This window comes from Saccostrea echinata, unplaced genomic scaffold (assembly GCF_033153115.1).
Source record: "Saccostrea echinata isolate AGI-Se365-2 ecotype Australia unplaced genomic scaffold, CSIRO_AGI_Sech_v1 ptg000030l, whole genome shotgun sequence".
Lineage (NCBI taxonomy): Eukaryota > Metazoa > Mollusca > Bivalvia > Ostreida > Ostreidae > Saccostrea > Saccostrea echinata.
In genome coordinates, this window is record NW_026889779.1 from 3,302,390 (window position 1) to 3,315,433 (window position 13,044).

General features: G+C 32.1%; 1 long non-coding RNA gene across 1 annotated transcript; it reads right to left on the reverse strand.

The window, feature by feature from the left end:
- Positions 1-11,324: 11,324 nt before the first annotated feature.
- LOC133196214 (uncharacterized) lies at positions 11,325-13,044 on the reverse strand. The gene is made up of 4 exons (XR_009722295.1): positions 13,009-13,044; positions 12,810-12,834; positions 12,481-12,557; positions 11,325-11,346 (listed from the first exon to the last, which is right to left on the reverse strand). It is a non-coding gene; the product is annotated as an uncharacterized LOC133196214 (long non-coding RNA).

The following is a 13,044-nucleotide window of genomic DNA, read 5'->3' on the forward strand; positions in this document are numbered from 1 at the left end:
GATAATATATTATTGGATTGCTAATTATTATTATCGGACGGCTACAGGTAAATTTTTAGACTGCAAGAACAAAGGCATGACGTCACAGCAATGTTTTAATTTAGTATATACCATGGAAATCAAAAACCGATAAACCTTGAATTATGTACATAATTTAATGCTGATTGTGTAGTGTGCACAAAGTCATTGAAATTAAACCAAAACTCTGAAAAAATCTCTTTTTTTACCAACCATGGCAACAGTGTTCAAGGAAATCAAAAACCGATAAACAGAATTATGTATCTTAGTATAGTCTACATGTGCTCCAAGTATTAATGAAATCCAGGGTCAAGGCTGTAGGAAGAATAGAATTTTGAAGGATTAAATTTGATTTTACACTATGTTAAGTTTTCACGTAAGTTTATGTTTTTCTTGCCCAATGGTTCTTGAGAAGATTTTTAAAGATATTTTTCCTATACATTCCCAGGTAAAACTTTGATCCCCTATTGTGGCCCCACCCTAACCATGGCGGTTATGATTTGGACAAACTTGAATTAACACTATGTGATGAAGTTCAAATAAGTTAAAAATTTTCGTAGAGGCTCGTATATGATAATTATACCCTCAGAGGTATGTTTACCTGTCTCAACAAATCAGTTGAGGGTTCAGTGAGTTGTTTTCAAATTATTTAACATGAATTTAATTCATTTTGCATACTGTAGACAGACGTGTATTTTTTAAGGAATTTAAGTGAAGAATTTACGTGTTCTTGAGTAATAGGAGCTCCAGGTAACATTTGTAACAAATTATGAAAAAGACTTCTGGTTGTGTCCTTTTGTAATTAAACGTAGATCGAAGACATGATTGTGAGTACTCTTTTTTTACATATCTGGGAGGGATATCATTGAATTACACATTTTAATTCCCAAAAAGTTGATCAATTTAAAACAACAACTTTTCTTACATTATTCCCTTTTAATTTTTGGCCCAAGTAGATGTCAGAAAGAAAGAACGAAAAGGAGAGATAGAAAATACCACAGGTTTGTAGCCTTATGCAGAACTTCAAACGTATGTTCGCAAGTGCTCGGAAAGAGCTACAATATTTGAAAAGCAATTTTTTTTCATGCATTGTTTTCAGAATAATTCAAAGCTGAAAATGTATACCATGTCACCATAGTATGACTATTATCCATGTTGAAAAAAAACTGCATATTTACGCTGTATGCCTTGATTATAAATAACTAATCAAGGTGTTTTGAATACCAAAATCAAGATATACTGGTAAAACTAATTCAACCACAGAGCTTAATCAATTTAATGATGCAAGACCTGTTCAACTCTTAATCATTCTTAAAATATTTATATCATCATTCCAGATTCAAGGGAGAACAAGGAATATGACCAAGAGTCTATACCTATTGACTAATAAACATGTACATGTATGATGGAAGAAGAGTAAATAATGATGACAAGTCAGAAGTGGGGTTTATATTCGCAAATTTTAGGCGTTTTCAACTATAAAGACATGCAGAGATAACTCCTTCCCATTTTCCCCCTTCCCAGCACCTAGTTTGTTCATGTATAGAAACCAAAACTTTGTTTTGACATTAAAAAAATTGTGAATATATACAAAAATGGGTACAAAGTTTAATAGTGTACGCGTGCCTCTTTGAATGATTCCGGGAGGGTGGGTTTACCAAAAATCATGAATGGAATATCGAGCAAACTTGTCATTGATGCACTTTTGAATTCAATGCAGGTCATACTTTGAATATTTCAAGTTCATTTTTGAGTTACATGATCATTTGTCGTTTGAGGGACAGGGGGTGGCCAGGGAGACCTTCGGGGGGGGGGGGGGTGCCATGACCTCTTATGCCCTTATGCCCCATTCTGTATCTAAACCTGTACTTACTGCCTGTCATAGGCATTGTTAACTTCTTTAAATATAATTCAATTAAAACACGCAATGAATTTATTTCTACTGATATAATGATGTGTACACCATGTGCAATCTAATAATGATAATGATAAAACTAGTACTCGTAGGGTGACACAAGTCCAATGTGAGGCGCGGGTTTAAACATTTTCAAAAAGGTGTACACATGGTACATACACATATTTCATATAATAATTACATAACGTTTTCATACATAATTACATAATTTTTTAACATAACTTTGTGCTATCTATTTCCAAAAACAGGCAAATGGTGGGAAAGGGGGGGGGGGTGACAAAAAGGTTTTTGCCTACCCAGATACTGATAAGAGTTTGCACTATTTGATCAATTCTGAATATTTTTAAGTTCATCAAAAGTGATATGCACTAAAACAATAATAGTTGTTTTGAAAATGAAATATATGGAGATAACGAACATTAAAACATTGCTGTGACGTCATGCCTTTGTTCTTGCAATCTAAAAATTTACCTGTAGCCGTCCGATAATAATAATTATCAGTCCAATAATATATTATCGGACGGCAGTGATAACAAAATCGGACAGTAGTTAAAAAACAACAACAAGAGTGAAATCAAGGTTTAATTTGTCCAGAAACCAAAAAAAGGTTAGGGAGAAAAAATTCAGGGAAAGCGAACGCGAGGAAATTAAGTTGTTTTACAGTTTATAAATATATCATTGATTAACAGATAGAAAGTATCACATGAAAATAAATATTTGAAAAAAAAATATTTTTTGAGAAAACAAATTCAAAAAAATTGCATATTTTAAAAAAATGCACCTGCTTAATTCTGTACTTTTAGTGAAAACCATCATTTGCAGAAATAATATATGTTTATCAATGAAGGGCAAGTTGGACGTGAATGGTCTCTGAAAGGCTGTTATTGAAAGCATGACCTGTATATAAAGACAAGACCCCTATAAAATCCGCCATTTGCAATGTACTTTCGGTTTCAAATCTTAACATTTGGACAAAATAAACAGGGAAAACAACTTTCCAGAGGCTATCGAAGTCCAACTTGCCCTTCTTTGATAAACATATATTGTTTCTGCAATGATGGCTTTCACTAAAAGTACGGAATTAATTAGGTGCATTTTTTAAAATATATGCATTTTTTAAAAAAGATTTTTTCTCTATAAAGATTTTTATAAGTATTTGTTATCAAGTGATACTTTCTATCTGTTAATCAATGATATATTTATAAACTGTAATAGTTTTTAACTTTATAAACCACATAGTTTTGGAGCTATTGTAAAAATAAATTTTTGGACATCTTGACCTTTGGCAAAACCTTAAATCCATTTCTGATAAAGAACAAGTCTGCGAATCTCTTCATTTAACGAGGTTTGTTCGCCAATGACCGCACTTTTAAAACCCAAGATTTTCATTATATGATCCAATCAAAATTCTAAATAAAAATCCGCATTTTTATTTAAATGCATTTAGAAGATATCATCCAACGCTGTATCTGTATCAATGTCAAACGCACTTGATGAAAAAAAAATATTCCAAATCATAAAAAAAAATCCTTCATCACCTGACCACTGTCCATAGTTCCTGCTAAGCCAAACGACTGCCATTGAATGAATGAAACAAAAGAGTTCACTCACTGATTTTACTGTCTTAAGAAAAAAAAATTCTCTTTTCTTTTGTCTACTTATTAGATGGTTTCAGGTGGAAAACTATTGATGTCTGAACTCCTATTGTGTATTTATCGGACTCCTCCAGGTAACTTTTGGACATTTAAATAGCAATGTTTTAAGTAAGATATATGCCTCATACAATTCTATATGTAAAATTATCAGACTGTTTTCGGCCCTAACGGGCCTCAAACAGTCTGATAATTTTACATATAGAACAGTATTCGGTATATATCCATTACGTAGATTGCAAATGCAGAAAAAAGTCACTTTTCGACCCCTATTTGCCCCCAAGATGAAATTGATTTCCGAAACCTTATTGTACATCTACAGGACACCATCAATTATCTTCAAATAGATGATTAGACTACTGAATAAAATGTAAGAGGAGTTTTGGGAACCAGGGTCTTTTTTGTAAAAAAAAAAAAAAAATTTTCAACCCCCATTTGAACCCAAGGATGAAAATGAAAATTCCAAAACCTTATTGTACATCTACAGGATACCACCAACCATCTTCAAAAGCTGATTAGGCTACTGCGTAAAATGTAAGAGGAGTTCTGGGAACCAGGTTTTTGTAGGGAAAAAAAAATTTTGCCATCGTTTTCCCCCTAGGGTAATATTTAAAATTCCAAAACTTTATTCCACATCTAAAGGACACTACCTATCATATTCCAAAAGATTAATTGGTTTCTGCTTAAAATAAAAGAGGAGATTGAGGAAGAAGAAAGTGTGACAGACGGACGGACCAGGATAACAATATACCCGGACTTTCTTAAGAAAGTGCGGGTTTAAAAACCCTTGTTCCCAGAACACCTCTTAAATTTTATGCAATTGCCAAATTATATTTTGAAAGATTTTGGAATTTCATTTTACACCCTAGGGGCCATTTGGGGATTGAAAACGACGCACAATGCATTATGGCATGTGCATATCTGCTTTGAGAGTTGGAATCTGAAACATTTTTAAGACATTTGAATAATTATTAAATGAGACTGTAGCTTTACTACAGGGCTACTATAGGGCTGGGACAACATATTTATACGTATATGTAAAAATACAGAAATATCGAAAACAAATTTTCAGTTTTGTTTATTTTTGTTTACTTAACATTTAGGTCTACTATGTAAACAGATTTGCTTATATTATAACTATAAATATGAAATACATATATAATTAACATCACTTTTGTTAAATAATTTTGTTCACAACAGATAAATGCCTTCAATGAATAAATTATTCTTAATTGTGAAGAAAAATTTTGTTCATTTCAATACAATAGGAAAATTTTATAACTCGTTTAAAATAGCCTGATATGTATCTGATTGTGACACAAATATCATGAAGCATATCGATGAAGAAGAAGTTATACCATTTCAGCCCTACTTTACTGGTTAGTACATATATGATGATATATGATGTATCTTTATGAGAAGTGTTTTGAAAAAAAAATAATTCTATTTTTAGTAAACAGAGCAACATAATGTTTTGAAATATCAGAGGTTTTTGAAAATTCTCTTGGTCTCTTACAAGGAGAAGTTCTGTCCCCTATCCTTTTTTCATTGTATGTAACTGATTTTGAGTTGAGATCATAAAAAATGGTAATGTTCCTCTTGAACTTCAAGAATTGAATCTTTTTACTTTGATGTATGCAGATGACATGGTCTGTTTTGCGGAATCTGTACAAGATCTACAACAAATGTTAAATACTTTGTATGATTACGCCTCGAAATGGGATCTGACCATTAATGTTGACAAAACTAAAATTGTTGTTTTTAGAAATAAGGGAAAGGTTCATGATAATGTAAAGTGACATATACATAATGAGCAAATAGAAGTTGTAGATAAATTTATGTATCTCGGTGTTTTATTGAACTACAATGGAAATTTTAACGTAACTCAAAAACAATTGGCATGTCAAGGAAGAAAAGCAATGTTTTGTCTAAAATCTAAGGTTAGTCAATTGAGTTTAAATACTGAAACTATGTTCTCACTTTTTGATACATATGTCAGTAGCATACTAAACTACGGCTGTGAAGTTTGGGGAAACCACAATGCATCTGATATTGAAAAGATACATCTGGAATTCATTAAGAATGTTTTATATGTTAGAAAAAACACAAACACGGCCATGATATATTTTGAAACAGGCAGACTGCCTATGAAGACTGTACGGCAATTCCGGATTTTCAAATTTTGGTTTAAAATATTAAAAAGTAAGAATTGTATTTTGAGATCATGTTATGAGAAAATGTTATAGGAATTTGAACAAAAAGGCCTACATCGATCGTAGCAAGAGTTACCGAGAAAAATATCCCGCCTTTAGCCAGATAAAATTAATCTTTAGAAGCCAACGCCCTACCACTAAACTACCGTGACCGATTCACTATGTAACGAGGCTTTCATATAAGTTTCGATTTTTCTTGCCGTGAGGTTCTTGGAAGGATTTTTTTAAAGTCTGCACTTAATCTTATCTCCGTTTGAAAGAGGGTGTGACTCTTCATTTGAATAACCTTAAAGTCTCTTCACCCAAGGACACTTTGAGGCAATTTTGTTTAAAATGACCCAAAAGTTAATTCTTGAGAAGGAGAAATTGTAAAAAAAAAAAAAAAAAAAAAAAAAAAAAATTGTGACGAAAAAAAATATTTTACACATTGTTTTACAGAGAAATGTTTTACACTAGAAATAAAACTTTTTATATATCTAAATATTTCATCACACCTCTAGCGCGTTTCTTGATATGTTAACTAGTAAGATAATGACAATTTAATCCTGACTGGTTCAATTTTGTACAGGTCCATTTATGACAATTGTACTCTGAGGGGTATGTTAACCTGTTTCCAACAATTCAGGTGAGTAGTTTTCAAATATAACAGCATAACAAAAATAACAGTCATGTATTTCCTAAAGGATTTAAGTTAGGAACTTACACGTTCTTCAGCAATAGGAGATCCATGTGAAAGAAGATGGGTGAACAAGGCGGGCGAAGTGCCTATAGTGCGACGAACATGAAGTGAAAAATAAAATCTCAATTATATCAAAATTTTCTTTTATATTTCACCTAACATTTTAGTATACTTTATGTAAAATCTCTACAATTTACGAAAATCTCACAAAGACTGAAATTATTTGCATACGAAATAGCATACACACACTTAAGAGGACAAAAAGGATCATTTTCTCATACTTAAACAAAATTTTTCGATATGAGTGGGTCTTCGCTCCATTTTTTTGAAAGTTGATCCTAAAAGTTTGCATAAAAATATACATTTTTTGGTTTACAAAAACATGGAGCAAAGACCCACTATACCTTAAAAGTACACTTTTATGACAAAGCATTCGCATCTTTCCGAGAAATACTTGAAGTCCACTAAGTAACGGGTCATATCACAAACATGATTTAAATGCCACTATTCATCAGGATCTGTGTAGCGTAGTGGTTAGCGTGGTTAGTCTCGAAGCAATTTGATTCTCCGGATTTTTATTGTTAGGGGGTTCGAATCCCACGAATACCATTTTTTTTAAATAAAAGAATAATTTTTTCCGAGATCTTTTTTTCTCAGAAAAGTTTTGTTGATCATAATTCCATAAATTTCAATGAGAACTTTACTTTAAATACTTAATTCAAAAAATTGATTATGATTTTTTAAATATCTGAAGCTATAGGCATTCTGCACGCCTTGTTCACCCATCTTCTTTGTAACAAATTATGAGAAAAGACTTCTGGTTGTGTCCTTTTGTAATTAGACGTAGATCAGGCCAAAATAAAAAATACCTTTGTTTCCCCTAACGCGACAGACCCACTTAAATCGCGCCGACTGAAAAGTTTTTTTTAATAAGATTATTCAAATATTTTTTTTAATTGTTTATCAACTTTATAAAATACGATTTTATCAAAATCTGTTTTTACCAGAATGGCGGCTTTTGTTCTACTCTGATTTGGCGCCCACAACATGTGCTCACAAAGGGTTAGTTCGTGTTATAGAACAAAGGCGACGTATCGATCTTATTATATATCTTTAACTTATTAGAATCCTACACTCTTGAAACATTTCGTGAATTGAATATATCATGACTAAAGAGTGTTTCGATGGTATTTACAAATGTGTCTACTAAAATTAACGTACATGTACGTAGTAAGCATGGCAAAGCCTGCCTCAAGAGCAGATGAGGGGCCCACCTTGTGTATACATATCAATAAACTTCACTGGATTTCATTCATTTGGATCTAATAAACAGTTCATGTATGATCCTATTTTTACTATATGGGACCATAGCAGTTGTAAATATGTCTTTGTATATTTATTTCATCTTGATAAATATAATTCAGATGTCGTTTCTTCATTCCTTTTATTTATGGGTTAAACTTCGCGACTTTTAACAATAGATAAATGGCATTTTAATCATTTTTAGATATGGTTTGGTTGAATTAAATATTGTTTATACATGTACATTCTTTCCAAATAGTGTAGAAATCTTTAAAATTGGCTTATGGTACAGCCTCCTGAGAGGTCCAACGTATTTTTCTTTAGTTAGGCCCTTGAAAATAGGCTGTTTTTTTGCTTTAAAATCCCTATAAAATTGTTTGTCCGACAACATTTGAATATCTAATGGTGGAGGGCTCCAAATTTAGACTTTTACTCGGCACCTATGGCCATTGATCATTATGCATCAGTAAGGGATCTTTTTGATGCCAACATCTATACTACGGTCTCATTCGACTGACCAGTCTCCACATCCCACATCAGGAACTGTGACTTAGAATAAGCTCCTAAATTACGTCCTGACTCTAAAACGAAACACTCTATAATCACTGCGCCACGCGAAGCCCTTGACATTTTGCCTGTGTAAGCATTTGAAGATGATAGACTGGTAGGTTTGAAAAATATACTCGGATGTCCGATGGTTGAGTATTTGCGAATCTTGTCCTTTTGTAAATATTCGATTTCAATAAATTTACACTGGCCTGAGATATTTCACAAGTTCAAATGAATAATATTTTTGAATTAATTTACCATACTTGTTGCTTTTGAATTTCATATGTATGATACTCAGTTTAAAAATCGGTTTCTTTCGTTTTTTCTTATTTAAAAAGATATTATTCAATTTTTTAGAATGCATTTTCATAACTGCCGTCAGAAAAAAAATAATTTACCTACCTACCTACCCAACTTCAGATTATAGGGTCGGGTTAGGGGAAACAAAGATATTTTTAATGATGGCCTCAAAGACAAGATTTTATGTAACTTATTTTTTATATTTCTGGGAGGGATATCATTCTAGTTGCAGTATAAATTACACAGTGTAAAATCCTAAAAAGTTTATCAATTTAAAAAAAAAATTGTCCTATAATTCCATTTTAATTTTTGGCGCAAGTAGATGTTAGAAAGAGAGAAAAAGGAGAGAGAGATTACCCCAGGTATATACATGTAGCCCAAAGCAAAACTTTAAAAACTTTTGATCGCAAATGCTAGGAAGGAGACAAAAAATTAAAAAAAAAAAATTCCAAGCATTGTTTTCAGAACGGTTTAAAGCTGAAAATGTATATCTTTATCCATGTTCAAAAAACTGCACATTTAGAAAGAAGTATATGATTAATAATTACATGTAGCTAAATCAGGGTGTTTTGAATAGCAAAATCAAGCTACATGTATACCAGTATAGCTAATTCAGCTACTGCAACAGAGCTTAATCAATTTTAAGATTGTGCAAGACCTGTTTAATGCTTAAGCATTCTTAAAATATTTATATCATCATTCCTATTCAAGGAAGGGATACAAAGGAAAGCCATACAAAAAAGCCATACGAAGGGAAGTCATACAAAATATGACCAAAAGTCTATGATCTATTGACAAATAAACGTGTGTTGGAAGAGGAACCAATGTTAATTACAAGTGGGAAAAGGGATTAATAATCAAAATAATAGGAGTTTTCAACACTTAAGATCAAGCAGAGATAATTCCTTCCCCTCCCCCCCCCCCTTTCTTTCCCAGCCCCCAGATTGCTTATATACATTGTATATAATATACAGTACTTTATTTCAACATAAAAATTGTGAATCTATCTATCTATCTATCTTATATATATATATATATATATATATATATATATATATATATATATATATATATATATATATATATATATATATATATATATATATACGTCGGATTATAAAGAAAAAATGGAATTTTTAAAAACTGAATTTTATTGATGACGGGAAGATTTTTTACTGTTACACAGGTGTTTGACCTCATGCTCACTGTCGTCCTTCTAAAAATAAACAAATTAAAAAAAAAAATAAAATATTACATGCATATATGAAACGGTTTGTAAAAACAAAGTTTGTCAATATCAAATGCTTAAGAAATTTTTAGCGTATAAACAGTAGATTGAACAACCTCAGTTGTTTTTAGTAGGAAAACTACTAATTTTCACCAATAAAAATTGAAATTCTCGGAAACATACATATTATAATTAACGTTTTTTAAAGATGTTTATCAAAAATTACTTCCAAAATAATAAAACCTTTTTTATCTTAACGCAAATACATTCTTGAATTACTGTTTTGGATGTTAACTTTTTTTAGAGACATTCAACTATTCTTGTCTAATTAATTTTGTTCTGTCGAAAAAGTAATGGTCTTTCTTTATTATCTGACGCGAAACTAGAATCGATAATAAATTTATAATAGCTTTCATGGTCACTTTCTGATAAATTCCAGTTTACTGTCTGACCTCCATTAATAGTGTGCAATTTAAAACAAAAACCTTACGGAAGTTAATTAAATTTCTGCTACATGCTACTACGACTTCGTATGAAATAAAGATTCATGCATTTCTTTGCGAGAAGCGGTTTGTTTTCTTTTTATAAAGGAAAACATATTTTCTCTGATATCCATGCAGCAATTTCGGAACATTTATACAAGCGTTATTAAGATTTGCAGTGAAAAGGTTTTTAAACATGACATTATCATGTTTATATATATCGGAACTCTTAACTGAATATTTAATCGTTAAATATGTATGTTTCTATGTTAAAATCTTAAAGTTAATTGATTGTATGTTGTTTTAAGTCCCATTCCAAGTCGAGAAATTTTCACTCATATAGAGACGTCGCCGTATACCGGCGAAGGGCTTCAAATTTAGACCTATGCTCGACACTCAGGGCCATTGAGCAGTGAGGGTTTTAAGTTCTTATCCGAAAGACCCGCGTGACTTTCACTTGTAGTGCCGGGCGCTTGGCGATGGAACAGTCACTACCTTTGTGTACGTCGCAGGTTTGGCGCGGCGCGGCAAACGAGAATCGAACCCGGACCTCCCGATCATGAAGAGAACGCCCTACCACTAGGTTACCGCGACCTGTCTCTAAGAGTTGAAATTATCTTTTACTGTATAAATATGATGTTACGATGGTAAATATGTAAGCTACATAAAAAAAATTGTTATTTGGGAACATTTTTGTGGAATGACTGATTTACAGTCTTTTTCAACACGTTCTCATTGAACTAAATCTGCCTTTTCAATATTTCAAAATGAGTCCAGAATTATCAGTCTATGCATAAAAGCATTATCACAATACCTGCATTGATATCTTTAACTTTGTCATAGACATTCTCAGAGTCTCTACTTCCCAAAACGTCATACTGTGCGCTGTCAACACAATAAATGAATAATAAACTGTAATATAAAAAAAAAAATAGATACATACAAAGACATTTATCAAAAATTCTTCTCAGAAAGTTGAAGCTTACTTGTTCTCTTGGTGTGTAGTTTCTGCAACAAAGAAAAAAAAATAGAGAAACTAGTTTTTGTAAAGATTTGTTCGTAAATACAGGTCTATTAAGTGCTTCATACAGTTTACACAAAATCTATTATAAAGTAAACCACACACTTTCAGAGGTTCGATTTCCGCTATATTTCATTTCAAATTTCGAATTGATTGTGAAGTTTCACATTTGTATGTTTTATTCAATCAGTGAAACATTTCCGTCTCGTTAATTAAATGATGAGTTAAGTAGAACTGGTAATAAACCATAAATGACTGAGAAGCTACAAAAGTAACCCGTGGACAAAATCGTTGAGATATACCCGTATGTAATTAATATGCACAGGCCATTTGATTGGCTGCTGCTTAGAGTCCTCTTTAGACTGGTACCCTGACATTGCTTAACGGGCGCAATAATTCCTAGTGGCAGCGACTGGAATCATGGGCAGAGAACCAGAGAAATCTCGATGGCAAATCAACCAATCACAGTTTACGTTACGTATGAATTTTCGGCAATGACAAAAACGTTTCACACTTAACACACCCATTGGGGGGGGGGGGGGGGATCCACACATCTGTGCATTTCGCATTTGAGAAAGGAATTCTTATATTATTCCTGACTGGTACTTGATGCCCGTGATCTACACGACTTGTCTTCTATCGTTTTAAAACAAATTCGCACCTTTTAACGGGCGTCACTATTAGATTAAATAGCAAATTAACAAACATATTTTCAAAATTGAAGACTTCCAGCTTTCTGATTGGTTGTGTATAAGTAACGAATTTTAAAATATTTAACGTCATTTCGGCGAGTTTGCCCTCGGGTGATGAGTAAAAGACGAGATCACCCGCGGGTATCCGACGATGTGAAAAGTAAAGAAAATTATTAAATGAAATGCTACATAATAAGTGCCTAGCTTCCATCATATCTCTACATGCGTCATGCATTTACTAGAAATGGTGTATGAAAAACTATTAAGTGCATGTATGTAGCCTAAAGTCTTTTACCGGAACGGAAATCGACAAGCTTTTTATAAAGACTAAAATCAATCCCAGCCCTATAGGTTGGCGCTACATTTACACCCAAATGTTCCTTTATATTGGTATTATACTGAAATACATGCTATTGAGTAACGGCTTACTTCTAGCATTTCCGTCAATACCCTGATATTGGTGGTCATCAAAACCAGAAACATGCATGACGTAATCTCCATTTTTGCTGAAAAAGAATTCCGATTATCATTGGTTTATTTATCAAGTTTTTTTTTAAAATTAAGTTTGCATTAAAAGAATATACGCATATTTTTAATAAATGTCCTTTTATACCCAAGAAAAATTAATAACTAATTTTAATTGAAAAAAAATGTCTATAATGTAGACCGATGTTACATGTACACAGGCCAATATTTTGAAGAAAAATGAGTGTTTCTTCACTATTCTGAGAGAATCGCCTATTTTCATTTGCACTTACCCATTTTTCTCGACATGATTTCCTCCTGAAAAAGAAAAGAAATATTTTGGAGATTAATTAAATACGTACATACAGTCAGAATGCAAAAAAGCGTAAAAATAATCAGGATTGTTATCTTGATTTTTTTAAAAGTAAAAAATAAATAACGATAATAACAATTGCATTACTAAAACAATAACAACAACAATGAATTACGTACTACGTTTTTTGGAAAACTTGTAGAAAAATAAATATG